A 16,497-nucleotide genomic window follows, 5' to 3' on the forward strand; every position below is an offset into this window, starting at 1 on the left:
TTACGATGGGTACTTTTTAATGAAGTATTTGCTTGAAAATGGTGTGAACCCTAGTGTTACTACTCAAGGAAATAAGCTGATGTGTTTCACAGATGATGGTTATCAATTATGTTTTATAGATTCTTTGAATTTTTTAACAATGAAATTGAGTGCCATGCCTAAAGCCATGGGGTTTGAAGCTGCAAAAGGTTATTTCCCCCATTTCTTCAATTTGGCTGAAAATCAGAATTATATTGGCCCCTACCCTGAACCTGAATATTACGGTGTTCAGAGCATGATGACCAAAGAAAAAGAAGAATTTTTTACCTGGTACGACAGTGTCAAACATGGTGTTTTTAATTTTAAAGAGGAGATGGCTTTTTATTGTAAAAATGACGTCGAAATTCTTAGAACAGCGTGCATTAAATTCAGAGACGAGGTCATCAAAATTGGCAATATTGACCCGTTTCAATGCATGACCCTGACATCTCTGTGTATGGCCATGTACAGGCAAAACTGTATGCCTCCAAAGTCTGTCGGCATAATTCCTTCTGACCATTACAGTAGTAGTCAGAAAAACTATTCGAACGCATCTATTCAATGGTTATTGTATCTCTGTGAAACAGAAAAATTGAACATTCGACACGCTCTAAACCTTGGGGAAGTAAAGAAGGGTTCCTTTTATCTTGACGGCTATGCCGTAGTTAAAGGTATTCCGACTGCCTTTGAATTTGCCGGTTGTTTTTATCACGGCTGTCCAGAATGTTATGATTTTAACAGTACCCATCCTTTAACCGGTATGACTTGTGCGGTTATGTACCAAAAGTTTATGAGAAAATTGGAAATACTTAGGACAAAATTTAATTTAGATGTGCACGTGCTCTGGGAGCATGATTGGGAGACGATGAAAAAACAAGACCTCAGGCTACAAACTTTCTTAAAACACTGTGATTTCCCTCAACGTATACAACCGAGGGACTCGTTGTTCGGCGGACGTACCCTAACGCCATAAAATTGTACCACAAGGCAGTGGGCCCCGAACAGATTCATTATTATGATTTCACTAGCTTGTACCCATTTGTGAATAAAACAAAAATGTACCCGGTCGGTCACCCCACTATCATTTTCAACAGTTTGGTGATCTCAGGCAGTATTTTGGATTAATTAAAGCCACCGTCCAGCCTCCACGTGGTCTCAATTTTCCAGTCCTGCCTCTCAGGTTTTGTGGGAAATTAATGTTCACCCTCTGTCGCACCTGCGCGGAGACAGAAGCTCAGACTGTGGACTGTCGTCACACAGAGGATGAGAGAGCTTTAACCGGTACTTGGTGCAGTGTGGAAATAGCAAAGGCCATTGACAAAGGGTATAAAGTTTCAAAAGTATACGAGATTTGGCATTACCCCGAACATACTTCTGAGTTATTCTCAGACTATATCAAGTTTCATCTAAAAGGCAAGCAGGAGGCCTCGGGCTACCCTGCCTGGTGTACGGATGAGGCTTCCCGAGACCGTTATATTTTAGATTATTATCAGAAGGAAGGTGTGCAATTGGACCGCGATAACATCGCCGTAAATCTGGCTAAGAGACAAATTTCAAAGTTGTTTTTAAATTCTCTTTGGGGTAAATTTGGGCAAAAACCTCTCCATCTCACTACTAGCTTAGTCAAGGACGGTGAGGAATTCTTGCAATATATTTTCTCCAAACAGTATAATGTTTCTTATTTTGAATTTATCGGCGATGAGATTGCTCAAATACAATGGAAGTACACCGATGAAAAGTATACCCTACCTGGTAGCGTTAATGTTGTCATTGCTGCTTTCACAACGGCCTATGCCCGGTTAGAGTTGTACGATTTACTGGACAGTCTGGGAGAAAGGGTGTTGTACCACAACACCGACTCGGTCATTTTTACTTCTCAGCCTGGTCAGTACAATCCTCCTCTGGGTGACTATTTAGGAGAGCTCACCAGTGAGTTAAATCCTGGTGATTATATTACTGAATTTACTTCAGGCGGTCCAAAGACGTACAGGTATAAAACGGCACAAGGCAAAACATGTATGAAGGTAAAAGGTATCACCATCAATCACGAAACCGGTAAAATTATAAATCTTGAGTCACTAACCAATCTAGTTCAGAATTTTCTGACGTCTCATGAAGCCCCTCCTCAAGAGTTACTGGTTCATGGTAAGAGGATCCATCGAAATAAAAAACGTTTCACTTTAGAAAACAGACCACTCAGGAAGAAATTCAGAGTGGTGTATAACAAGAGGGTTCTCCTAAAAGATTACAACACAAGACCTTATGGCTACTAAAAGAGATTTTGACGCACGCCTTCAACACCCCTTCGTTAAAATTATCTCGGGGCCCTCTTGTTCCGGTAAATCCTATTATGTGAAAAAATTATTGGAACATTCGAACCACGTTGTGTCTCATCCTTTTCAAAATATAATTTGGTTTTATAGTTGCTGGCAGAAAATGTACGACGAGCTATCGGCTAAATTTCAGCAATTAAAATTTATTGAGGGGCTCCCAAAGTCTTTATGCGACGACGAACTTCTCCCTCCTGAGAAAATAAATTTGGTCATTATAGATGATCTGATGGAATCGGCTAGCGAAAGACAGGAAATAGAAAAGGCTTTCACAAAATATACTCATCACCGGAATCTGTCTATCATTTACTTGGTTCAAAATTTATTCTTTCAAGGAAAGAAAAGCCGAACGATTAATCGTACCGCCAATTATATTACTCTTTTTAAAAACCCCAGGGACAAATTGCAGATTACTACCTTGGCCCGCCAAATGTATCCGAGGTGTGTTAAGTTCTTTTTGGAAGCTTTCGAAGATGCTACAAAACTACCGTACGGCTATCTCTTAGTGGATTTAAAGGCACAGACCCCAGACGAACTGCGTTTAAGAACAGGTCTGTTTCCGCCCGATTGGCCGGTCGTGTACACCGTGAAAAGATAAAAGAAGCTGTTCTGAGTCAAAGTTACATATTCTGTCAGCATGTCGGCCAGAATAAGCAGAAACCTACAGCCTCTCAAGGCCTTACTCCGTTGCTCTTGTCGCCGCCGTAAAATTCTTATAAACGCCTCTTCGGACGATTTAATTAATGCTTTGTCCGAAATAGCCTGTAATACTTTAAAAGGTAATATACCTCTTTCGCCCAAACAGTTTAAGCTACTCAAGAAGCATAAAACATCTGTCAGAAAAATAAGTGACAGAAAACTAACCTTAAAAAAGAAGAAAGCTATTCTGAACCAGAAAGGAGGCTTTTTGGGAGCTCTTTTAAACGTCGCCGTGCCATTCATATCCAGTTTATTAGCTTCTAGAGCATAAACATGGAATACGCTCAAAAAATGTATTTGGTCCCGCAGCAACAGATGTCTCTTTTTCAGCAAAAGAGTGCTAACCCGAACGATCTCTTGAGTGCCACAGAAACTGAACTGGACAAAGAAATGAGAAACGTCCTGCAACGCTGTGATATAGGGGCTGACGAGAAGGTGAAGCTTTACACTTCTATCTTGCAGAGATATCTGACTCTAGTTAAAAAGGCCGATAAAGAAACTAGCAGTCTGACGCTCGTATTACCAAAAGAAGAAAATGGCGAGGGGGGCCCTGGAACAGTCAAGGTGTCTGAGGACAAGGTTTGGCAAGAGGTTTTGAGAAGCGCACCTGTAAAAGCAAAGAAAAATGTTGAATTTGTTTTACATAAAATGTCCATTAATCCCCATCACGCGTTTTGGAATAATCGTGGAGAGCTGTTGTTAGAAGGTAAACCTTTGGTCGGATCCAACATGGTGGATTTGGTCCGTAATCTGACCGCTTCTCATACAATACCTGAACATAGGAGACCGCGGGGGTGGAAGGAATTTGTAAACGCCATGGCCGGTTTGAACATTCCATTTTCTGTCGTACCTAATGATGAAACGAGAGAACTCCTTGAAAGTTTTAAGCCACCCGCCGCCCCGCTCCCTGCTCATCAAACAGAAGTTACCCCCTACCGACTGAAACCGAGAAAAAAAAGACTGGAATGGATTGCTTATTAATTTGTAAAATTATTTGTTTATTAAATACAATTTTATCTCATTACAGAGTGTCGTCATCCTTTAACCGTCTATTGAAATATTTACAGGTCTCTGATCTTTGCACGCAAGGGTACTGATAAAAACAGAGTCCCGGCGAAGGAAGCGAGGAACGAACAAATTTAGAGACCATAGAGTCATTACTGTTCACATCCTCCGAATACTTTTTTATTACAGAGGTGTACGGGAGACCTTTTCCTCTCTGATGCAGATAGAAGAGGCAGTGTTGACCACATTTGTCCGAGAACCAACTTTGAAGCTGTCGGTTATTGTAAATGATTTGTTTACAGTTTTTGCTTAAGAAACGGTAAATGTCATTCGGGAAGTAGATAAAGTCCGGAGGATTTCCATAGGAATCAAAAAACTCCCCATTTCCGTCTTCTGTGAGGTAAATCCCCAGCCAGTGTTCTCCAGGTTGGGTTTGACGGTGAGTATTCACTACAAACATGGCTGGCAAGACGTTATTTTTTTCCGGTAGTTGATCACACGCCAGCACACCGCGGAAATATCTTTTGGTGTAGGGGTCTTGGGACAGTAGTTGTGTTAATTGTTTTGTATTCATGGTGCTTATTAGTAGTCATACAGAACATTACGTCTCTGGTTGATTTCGATGATGTTGTCAAAGACCGCATATACTATTAGATTGACGGTCCGAGGGAGAGGGACGCGGAAGCGTAATTCAAATCTCATGTTTCCAGTTTTAACTAATGAAAAATGATCACCGCATTCTTGATCGGGGGTTAGATCAAAAGCGAAAAAGAGTATATCCTTGCGAGAACTCTGAACGGCTGATAGACAGAGCTTGATCCTTCAAATGCTTACCAGTGGCCAATACCAGGTTATATGATTCTCTGGCACTGTTGCCGCTTACAAAGTCTGGTTGAAAAGGTTTGGCGGGAATCTGTTCACCGTCCATGTACAGAGCCAGGAACTCTACATCGTTGTGTTTGAAATTGAACGGGTTCCGTGTATAAGACCCCGAAAAGGCCTCATTATCCACTATGCCAATCACCACATACTTTGGTAGTTGACCCAGAAACAGGTTTTCTTGATTGCATACTCGGATTCCCGCGGGCATACTGAATACTTTCATATTCACCCTTTCCACAGGGTATTTAGCATTGGCTGATGTAAAGGCATGAGCGTGTCCTAATTTCACGGCCGGTGAAACTTTTACTTTTTTTACAAACATGGAGGCTGATGTTATGATTACTCTGTAACGTTCGGCATCACCGGACATAAAGCAGAATTCATCTTTGTTCCGAACCATTTTAATCTTCACGTCTAGGCCGTTCAATAGTAGTTTTTCCTGGAAAAAGAGATCTGTATGTATGTGCTCCAGAAGTTCGACAGTCCTGCTACCGGCTGTATAGGCGCTTCTGTTATTAAAACCGATGTTTTCTCCGGCGGGGTCTGTATCTTCCAATTTGTTAAGTGTATCTTTGTAAAAAAGTCCTGTAGCAAACTGAGAATGAAGAGTCTCTTGGCTGTAATTTAGCAGACCTTCTAAGACCGCTCGGTAAGGATAACAATTTGAACTCTGCGATATTAGGCGGTCCCCCAGGGTGACATCAACTTGAGAAAACAAACTGGCTATAGGGTAGTTGACAAATCTGACCTTTGCCCCGGCAGGTATGTTAGTCCCGTCAGCGTTCACTATCTTTCCCCTTAGGTGTAGAAGAGTGTTATTCAAGTCCAGGTAATCTTCCCCATTTCCGGCTATGAGAAATTCTAGCGGAGCTACTTCAGAGAGGGCTGAGAGTGGTGGGACTTCAACGTATATACTTTTATCTACACTCGTTTGAGTGAAAGGCACCGTAAACAGATCCAGTTCAGATTTGACACACTCTTCGGACATTCTGTGTACGAAAGCCATCTTCTCTTAAAAAATGTCTCTCTTCTTCTTTTTGCTTGCTTTAGTCTTGTTCCTCTTCTAACGACGTTTAGATAATGCTGCAAAAATAGTGCGTCCGGCCTTTTTAGCTGGCGGGGCCTGACGCGACCCCGGTGGTCTCTTGCGTTTTGTCTTTCTCATGACCATCAAGCCCGCTCCCTCCTGCTTTTCTAGGACTCCACCCGCAGCACTGGATATAGCCCCTGTGATCACATCTTTTACAATATTTTTAGCCGTGGATTTGATGTGTGGTTTTGCGATGTCAAAGCCTTTTTTCAGGAGAGGTAAAGCTCTTCTAAACAATCCTCGAAATATACCTCCAATCCCCCCACCATACATTACAGGGGATCCAGAGAATCCCGGTAAGCCGTTACCCGCTTGGGTCTGATAATATTGGATGTAAGGTGTCGGGTCCTGGTACGACCTCATTGTTTCAGTCGTGCATACAATGCCTGACGGGTCTGAAATGCAACTTCACTATCACCTTACCAAACTGAAATGGCACGTTTTTGTTCTGGTCCGTCTTTATTTCAATAGTCACTGTGTCAAAATGATTCTTGCTGACTGGGGCATAATGCGGATTGTCATATGTGATGGTTGTAATTTTATTCGCCTGATCCTCTATATGAACACACCTCAAAAGGGGTACGTAGCTGTCACCGACTCTCTGATGAGATACCATATCCCCGTACACGTACAAAGTGTAAAAGCCGGCCCTGATGTCGGCGGGGAAAGGAGCCTTATAAGTTAAACCCCGAGTCTGATCAGGATGCGCTCCTAATATTCGACCCAGCTGTCCTTTTAAGTGTATAGTTTCATCCTTTTAACCCGGTACCACGTAGACTCTTCTTTCCACAGCATTATAACTGAATTTCACAGTGCTCTCGGAAGGGACAAATCCAGCTGCAACATCTGTCAAAGTGGGCAGGCTTAAGGTTGTCAAATTCATAAAAGACAGTAGGTCGTGAATACCTTCGTAACATCTGCATGAAATGTAATGTTTTTTTACCCCTGGAGCTGAAACGTAGAATTCGTTATCCGGTTTGTCTATGGTATTCCACGTATGTGGGTACTGAATTTCGGCTAGACCGACTTCCCAAGAACCTTCTAATTCTATGGGTTTAGCAAGCTTCGTCGTGAAATTGGAAATTGTGTTGTTAGGGAAAATGTCTGAGGAAGCGTTTCTCGGTAGAGTCACAAAAAAACTTTTGCGCTCCATGGTATACCGCTAGAGAATGAAGAGTCGATTAGGAGCGTTCTGGATTTTATTGAAGATCTTGGGCTTGGCTCTCCGGTATCCAGCTGTTAAATTTTTCTGGCCAGCCGAGCCATTTGACTAAAATGAGTCGTTTTTTATTCTTAACTTTCCTAGCCAGTATTTTTTCAATCCTGTAAACGTCTGTGGATCCCACTTTAATTTTCTGTAATTCAGGGTCGTAAAAGGATCCTACAATCTCTTCACCATCGTAGTCTTTCAGTTTGTACACCGCCGGTTCCCTAGGTACAAGTTCAGATACGGTAAAGATTTCATCTGAAAATGTTTGTTCATAACCTTTCTCAAAAGGATGTCTGGTTTTAGACACCCTAACTGTGTCTCCTACTTTGAACTTAAAACAACAGCGGACCCGGGGGGCTGGCTACGCCGTATAAGTGTTTGAAAACTTTCCAGGAATTTAAAGTGTTAACATTGGAAGGAGCCATTTTTATGCTTCGATGATAACTTTTGTTGTAAGAGTATACTAGATCCGGCAATTTATCGATGTAGGTTCTCGTGTTATAAGCGCTGAAATATTTCCACATTTTAGATTTTAGTGTGCGGTTAAATCTCTCCACCACAGAGGCCTTTAATTCGTTTCCTGTGGTGAAATGTTTTATTCCGATCTTCTTTAACAGCTTTTGAAAATCTCGGTTGAAAAACTCTTTGCCCTTATCGGTCTGGAGCTTCTTTGGAGTTCGACCAGCGCTCAGAATGTCTTGGAAGGCTCTTGTCACTTCCTTACCCGTTTTGTTCTTCAGGGGTCGTACCCACGCGTACTTAGAAAGTACGTCGATACAGGTTAACAAATATTTATAACCCAGATTATGCTCGGACACATTTGTCATGTCCGCTAAATCCATCTGCCATAGCGAGTCTATATCGGATACATAAACCTTATTTCTCCTAAATTGCCTTCTAACGGGTTTGTGAATTGTATAAGCATATTGACCGGATAACCAATCCGACACCTGTTGATCATTACTTTTCTGACCCGAAACCTCAAGAGCTCTTTTCAAAGAGTCTTTTCCCCCAAAGCTACCAGGATTTGCTGGGTTATAATAAACTTTTTTCAAGTAACCCTCCATCGCCGACGGTGAAAGAAAAATGTCAATGGTTTAAAAATCAAATGAGTCTTTATTGTTAATTTTCAAAACAACATTGTTTAAATTTCACAACAGCATGATTAAAATTTCAAAACGGCAGTATTAAAAAACATGATTAAAACATTTCATATAACAGGAACATTGAGTTCAGACACTTCGTCTGATTTTTCTAAGTCGTACTTCCCGTAAAACCCCAAAGGTGCATCGGTCGTGTTCGGTACAGAAAAATGTCTTTTAGAGAAAGCATCGGCTATTTCACGTATTTTCGAGTAAGAGGGATGGTCCATGTTGTGAAAGGCTTGTACAATAGCTTCGCTAATAGAATGTTCTTTTTCCAGTTCATCGACAGCATTTTGAACAAATGAATGAACCTTATGAAAAGGCGGAAAGATGTTGAAGCAACCCAGAGTCTTTATGACCAGGCTCCTGAGCCAAGGTTTGCGGAAAACAGTCAGAACCTCTTGAAAGTCAGGCTCAAACAGACACGTATGCTGCGTCTGGCTGGGGTGATCTATGAAACAGCCATGACAGGTGCTTTTTAGGTCCCGATCGACTATTATGTCCAGCAGAGCCGCTATCAAACTCTTGACCAGTTTCAGAGTCTTTCGAAGTGTTTGACCCAGGGGCCCATCAGTTTGTTCAAGGTCCATACCCTCATAATCAGCATCCCGGGACGATGGCTTCCATGCGGACAGAGCATCTACCAGTTCGTCCATGGCCTCTTCTTGCCGCATGGCCTGCACGGCTATCTCCTCAGCAGGGACAAAAAGGTCAGGTACTGTACGGTTCTCCAGGAGACTGTCCAGCCAATACATATCATCAGGGGCGGGTAACTGAGGTTTGGGCCAATAGATCTGGTCATTTGAGGGCATCAGAAGATCTGGCCAAGACGGTGGGTCTGAAGGAGAGTTGTTAGGAGCAGAGTACCCGGAGTTAGGTACGATGTCGTCGGGCCAAAACAGTCCGTCGTGGAGCGCCGTCTGTTCCATAGACTAACAGGTCTGATCAGGAGCGTAGCCGGCGGGGTGTTGGTTGTCACCCGACCAAAACACATCGTTATCTGTCAGCATCTGGTCTGCAGCCGAGTAGCGGGGCTGTAGGTTAGTGTCGATCATCTCGTCGGGAGTAGAGTAAGCGGTGTTGGCTTGAAGGTTAGCCGGCCAAAACACATCGTTGTCTGTCGGCATCTGGTCAGCAGCAGAGTAGCGGGGCTGTAGGTTAGTGTTGATCATCTCGTCGGGAGTAGAGTAAGCGGTGTTGGCTTGAAGGTTAGCTGGCCAAAACAGGTAGTCAGCGGCGGTCGTATGTTCCATACCTCTGGAGCTTGGTTCTTCGGAGCGCATCAGAATGTCGAGGACTTCTGCCACCTCAGAGGCCGAGAGAACAGGGACACGACCGGCCCAGCTAGCACCAGCTTCGGCAGGGTAAGTAGTTGAAGACATCTCAATAGGTTTTTAGGTTAATGTAGACTGTGGAAAAGACATCTGTATTTATCACTTAGGGGGTGGTTGCTTCCCAGTTTTCTTCCTCCTCCTCCGAGCATGAATTATTCAACATGCTAAACTCCTCCTCCAATTTTCTTTTAATTCTTTTCATCTGGTCAGACAGTTTTCCTTGATAAATAGCTTCATCAATATTTGGCATAAGAGCTTTAAAAAAAGTCCAGTCTTTTATAGAAAAATTAACTCACTCGCTCCTTTATCACATTTTCTTTATCTTCCTCCTCTTCGTGACTGGCCTTGTTATATTCGGGAAGGATAGGCTCCTTCTTGGAAACAGCGATCGTGAGCTGTCCCTCAGCATTTCTTTTCACCTCTACCCGGCACAAAGCACAGTTAGAATCGTACCAGACTGAGCTGAAGCGTGGTTCCCGTAACTCCCATAACGTTCTTCTGGACACCCTGTTTGCTTTCAGTTTCTTAGGAGCGTTCACAAGACCGTCCATTCTGTTTGCTTTTGTGTGTCATGGCGTTTTCACTAAATGACTAGAATTTTATAGAAGAACTCTTTCGTCTCCTCCCACAGTCGGGGGTGAGAGACACGCCTCACCCCTAACCCTATAGGCAGATTGAGAGATAAAGGCGTACCTCGGGGGCGTGAGTATTGTTAATGGGGCATGATAGGTGTCCGATTTACGAAAGACCCACCCTAAAAGGTGTGGTTTAGAGATGATCAATTATGACGGTGGTCCAACCCCCCAGGGGCGGAGTATAGTTCATATTTTTATAGTTTCATAAATTTTCATATTTTTATAGTTACATAAATTATATTTTTATATTTTCATATTTTCATAACTCCTATTTTCATATTTTTTTATATTTTTATATTTTCATATTTTTTATATTTTTATATTTTCATATTTTCATAAATCATATTTTCGTATTTTCATATTTTCATATTTGGGGGCGGGGCTTAAAGGTCATAAATCAATCTAACACCTCCTTTGACAGTTGCTTTCTGTATGTACTACTTAAGGCTAATGAACAATCACAGTTTTTGAGTAACAAAATAAGAAATGTATTATTAAAGAAAGGCAGTTCTACAACATTTGAAAGAGCAAACAATAAAAGTGAAATTGCAAAAACACAGAAAATAATATTGATAATAACATAAAAGTTACATCTAAAATCGTCTTAGTTTTCTTAAGTTATCATCAGTATCATTTACTATGGATATTACAAAAGGCAGTAAATTGTGTAACGAAATATCCAAAAAGGAAATACATTTTTAGGACAAAGTAATATAAATTTTAAATTCTTTAGCATAGAGAATGATCTTGTACAAATACCCTAACCACTACTGGTTCAGAAGATAACCTACATCATATTCTGATATAAAAAGTCTAAATTCTAAACCTGATAATACAAGCCTGTCAGCTCAACCTAGGTCAAAGATAAATGAATGCTGTTAGAAATGAAAAAATACATAGGTATGTAAACAGGCAAGACTCTTGACCAACAAATAATGGGGAGACATGGGCCTTCAATTCAAAAGTACAGAATTGTGAGAATGTGCCTTTCCTATTTGTGTTCGAAGCTGATTTTTCTGGAAGTAATTAATAATAACATTTTAGCAAAAAAATGCATGTGTTTTGCACATTTTCAGCATTCGACTGGATAACAGACATGTGAATTATGTGACACAAGTAATGTGAGGAGTTTTTCCTTTTTCCGTGAGATTTATCACATTGTTTGTCAATGAAAAGAACTGGTCTCTATTATATCATGAACTGTTTTCTCTTTCTGCCATGAAAGCATGAAGTGAAAAATCTTTCTCAGCCATCATTCAAACTACACCGGGTAAGTAGAATATAAAAAGTATAATTTTTGGGTGAAATATTTGTTTAACATATAATAACTCTTGCCTTCTTTCCAATGAGTGTCCTATGGGTTGTTGATTTTAATAAACAGATATTGCTGTTTCTGGTTTGGCATGTATTTAATATCTTTGACTTGCTCTGCTCCTTGATATGCTTTAAGGGATGCTGCAGCTGGCGGGTAGTGTTTTGAGGGTGAGCATTTATAATGGTGCAGTCAGGAAAAACATGCACTACTGGGTCCATCTGCCCTTAGTCAATTTATCATCCAGTCCCACCAGGAGTACTCCAAAAATGAACCCAGCACATATAAATATTGATGACTGGCAAAATATAAAGAATATCTCGCATCACTTTTCTCATTGGCAAAAATGTATTTTCTCTAAAGACCTCTTTCAAAGTCAGCAGTGTTAACTTGATTAAGTTTCAGTGGCAACAAACACCAGTAAACAATGTTGATGTTGATAAGTAGAAGACTTAGGGAAGAATTTAGTTTGAATTTGCCTTAATGATTCCAAAACAATATAACCAGCCTTTCCAGCACGCCTAGCAACAGAATTCCAAAATTCCATTACATGGTTAACTAGTCTTTACCTTTATTTAAGTACTGAAACTAATGGAGCAGAATTGCACTATGTACTGGGTATAAATCCCAGTTCAATTAACATAAACACATTATGAAAACAGAAAGTCCAATAACATTGTAATTGAAATCTGACACTTGACAAGGACAAGGGAGAAAAAACAGAAAATCAGATTTTCTAGAGATGATAAACTATTGGTACATTCACAGTTGTGGTGACTTAAGTATGTGCTGGAAAGTCTAAAAAAATCCTAATTCTAAATCCTTTCATTCTTGGATTCCAAATCTTCTAATATCAGTATCACTTTCCATGGAAAGGAGAAGCAGCTTGGTAACATAGCAATGTCACCAAATACCATAGCAGGATAACAACAAATGAAACAGAACAGAGGATGGCCAGCAATGTATTTTTGTGCTATTTAAACAGAGTTCCAATATGAACAGCTTATCAGCAGGTAAAATCAAGGTTTGCTAGACTAAAGCATTATATGCTGAATTTTGATGACATGTAACCAATGGCGCTGCAGCTGCTCACACTCACACTTTAAAACATCCACTGCGTGGGCAGTGAGGTGTAACCAAGCAATTTCGTAGAGCTACAAATGATACTGTTTTGGATGGTGTGAGAATCAAGAATATTACGGAAAGGAAACTGGAGCAGAGGAGAATGTCTATGTAGGCTAGGGGGCTTAAGTGTTGTAGACAAAATACAGAATATATAAGATTTAAGGGACAATACCAAGATGGAAAGGGTGGAAAAGTTAAAATATCCAGGGTCAACAGTAACACAGAATGGATAGCTCAATCTAGAAATAAACCAAAGAAAACTTCAATTTTAAAAAATTGGAAAGGGTATCAGGAGTGTTATGTGACTGAATAATCATCAGGAGTAAAGGGTGTGTACAATAGTGGTCAGGCAGGCATTGTTGTATGGTTCAAAAACTTAGGCAGTATAAAAGGTGTATGAAAGGAAATTAGATGCTACAGAAATGGGAATGTTGAGAGGCATGTGTGGAGTAACAAAGCTTGATAAGATCAGGAATGAGAGAATCAGAGTTACAGTTAAAGTTGTGGGTATCTCAAAGAAAATGCAGATAAGAAGGATAAAATGGTATGGGTAAACAATGTGTTGAGAAGAATCATGGAAATCAATGTGTCAGGACAGAGAAGAGGGTGACAAATGAGAAAGTGGATGGACTATGTGAAAGGTGACCTAAAAGAGAAAGCTGTATCAAGAGAAGGCTGGTTCAATATAGCGACCCCACATGAAAGTGGGAAAAGCTTTAGAAGAAGAAAAATGTAAGAATCTGTGAACATCAGTTTCCTTTAAAGAACAAGAAAACTCACTAGACCAATGTCCTCTTGTTTTGTAGAGTCACATTCGAGACTAACTGATCCATTCAAAGGCCCGATTTCCAGAAACAATGCATTTTCCAGAAACTCCTGTCTTCAGTACGTGTCATTCACTTATGCAGCAAAGAAGTAGAAAACACTGTTTACTACACCGTTTAAAAGGTCCTTAGTTGATGTAGTATAAAGGGGCAAACACCTCTAGCCTTATGTAAGTAATGTGGTAACTCTCCATACTTGACACGGCACCAAAGAAGTTCAACACTTCCTAGGTGCTCAACATGCTTTTACAGTTCCCTCATTACTTATGACGCAAACCTGTCTTCACTCATTTTGCCCAGCACTGGCTTTATGCATAGTCTGCAATTAAGTTATCAGACTACACTCCAAAACTAAAGATAAATAATGCTTTATCAGTGTCTGTCAACACACTGTCCCTTTATACTTCTAATTCATGCCATTCACATCACACACATGTAAACTGTTATTTCTTTTGTCACCCTACTCTTCACATTGGCTAACAGTCTAACAATTCTGATTGGTGAGCACTGGACACCACTTTAACTTTCTTAGGTCTTGGCAGCCAGAAGCATTATTCTCCCCTCCTAAACCTTGTCATACTAGTGACCATACTACAGGCGACTCCTTAAATACAGAAAAAAAAAACAGAAATGCAACTTTTAACTGTAAGAGCCAATCTTAGAAAGTTAAAGCTTTGAGTTAAACTCATATTAGTGTTTGCTTAATTTGAATAGAATATACTTTTCTTTCATAGAGGGGATTATCAGAGAAGGACCTGAACAGAAAATTTCTCTATATGCAGATTATATGGTACTGTATGTATCAGATCCACAAAATACGGTGCCTGCAGTCCTAACAGCACTAACAGAATTTTAAAAGATTTCTGGTCTCAGAATTAATTTGAATAAAGGTGTGCTCTTTCCAGTGAATTCTCAAGCACACAATATTAGATTGGAAACCTTCCCTTTTATCATCGCAGATCAGTTTAAATACCTAGAGGTAAACATCACAAGTAAACATGAAGCTCTTTATCAGCAAAATTTCGCAGTCTGTATGGAAAAAATTAAGCAATACTTCAATACATGGTCAACCCTTCATCTCACTTTAGCTGGAAGAATTAACATTGTTAAGATGAATATCCTTCTGAAGCTTTTCTTTTTATGTCAAAACATTCCAATATACATCAATAAATCTTTTTTTAAGAAAATAGATTCAACAATAACCTCGTTTATTTGGAATTCAAAACATCCATGTATCCAAAGAGCGACTCTACAATTCCTAAGGCAGAAAGTGGCATGACTCTACCTAACTTTCAATTTTATTACTGGGCAGCAAACATACAAACGATAAAAACCTGGACATGGACACAAATAGATGAATATACACAGGCTTGGTCCGCAGTAGAAATAAAATCCTGCAGTACTTCTTTATATTCCTTGCTTTGTACCCCAATAAATGCAAGTTATCACCAATATACTAAGAACCCAATTGTGCTTCAGTCAATCAGAATATGGAACCAATGTAGGAAGTATTTTAAGATAGAGAAGCTTTTATCTGTGGTACCTCTGCATGAGACCCACCTTTTTCCACCCTCGTAAACATATGCAGTTTTTAATGTCTGGAAAACATTTGGGATTAAATCACTTAGAGACCTGTACATAGACATAACGTCTTTGCATCCTATGAACAATTACATTCCAAATTTAACTTTCCAGCAACACATTTCTTTCACTACCTTCAAATTAGAAACTTTGTTAAACTGAACTTGCCCAATTTTCCTCATCTCCCACCTCCCTCCATCCATCCATTTTCCAAACCGCTGAATCCGAACACAGGGTCACGGGGGTCTGCTGGAGCCAATCCCAGCCAACACAGGGCACAAGGCAGGAACCAATCCTGGGCAGGGTGCCAACCCACCGCAGGACACACACAAACACACCCACACACCAAGCACACACTAGGGCCAATTTAGAATCGCCAATCCACCTAACCTGCATGTCTTTGGACTGTGGGAGGAAACTGGAGTGCCCGGAGGAAACCCACACAGACACGGGGAGAACATGCAAACTCCACGCAGGGAGGACCCGGGAAGCGAACCCAGGTCCCCAGGTGTCCCAACTGCGAGGCAGCAGCGCTACCCACTGCGCCACCGTGCCGTCCCCACCTCCCTCTATGAAGATAATAATATTGCTCAGTCTCGAGGACTCAGACAGCATTTCTGTAATATATAAAACCATTTTACAGTCCCTAACTTTTATCCAAGAGGACAGTAGGAAAAGGATCTCTCACTCAGTATCTCAGAAAAGGAATGGAAGGTAGCAATGCAGAGAATTCACTCAATCTCCATTTGTGCAAAGCATACAATTATTCAACTCAAAAGCATATATCGAGCGCAACTGTCTCATTTAAAATTGTCCAAATTGTTTCCAGGGCAAGATCCAACCTGCGAACGCCGCAATCAAGTTCCAGCCTCACTGGGTCACATGTTTTGGGCCTGCACCAAATTAACATTATTCTGGACAAAAATCTTTAAATGCCTATCAGACAGCCTTGGTGTCACAATCCCTCCTAACCTATTAAAAGCTGTGTTTGGTGTACTCCCAGATGGGCTTAAAGTGGAGAAGGACAAACAAACTGTAATCGCCTTTACTACACTATTGGCACATAGACTTATCTTGCTCAACTGAAAGAATCCTAACTCTCCTCTTTTAAGTCAGTGGGTAACCGATGTTATATACTATTTGAAATAGGAATAAATCAAATTCTCACTTAGAGGATCTGTGCAGAACTTTTCCAAGACCTGGTAGGATCTAATCAATAAAATTTTAGAATAAGCTTTTAAAGCACTGAGGAAGCAGATTATCTCCCCTTTTCTTTTTCTTCTGCATTTATCTTTATTTGCTTATTA

Source organism: Erpetoichthys calabaricus, chromosome 7 (assembly GCF_900747795.2).
Source record: "Erpetoichthys calabaricus chromosome 7, fErpCal1.3, whole genome shotgun sequence".
Classification (NCBI taxonomy): domain Eukaryota; kingdom Metazoa; phylum Chordata; class Cladistia; order Polypteriformes; family Polypteridae; genus Erpetoichthys; species Erpetoichthys calabaricus.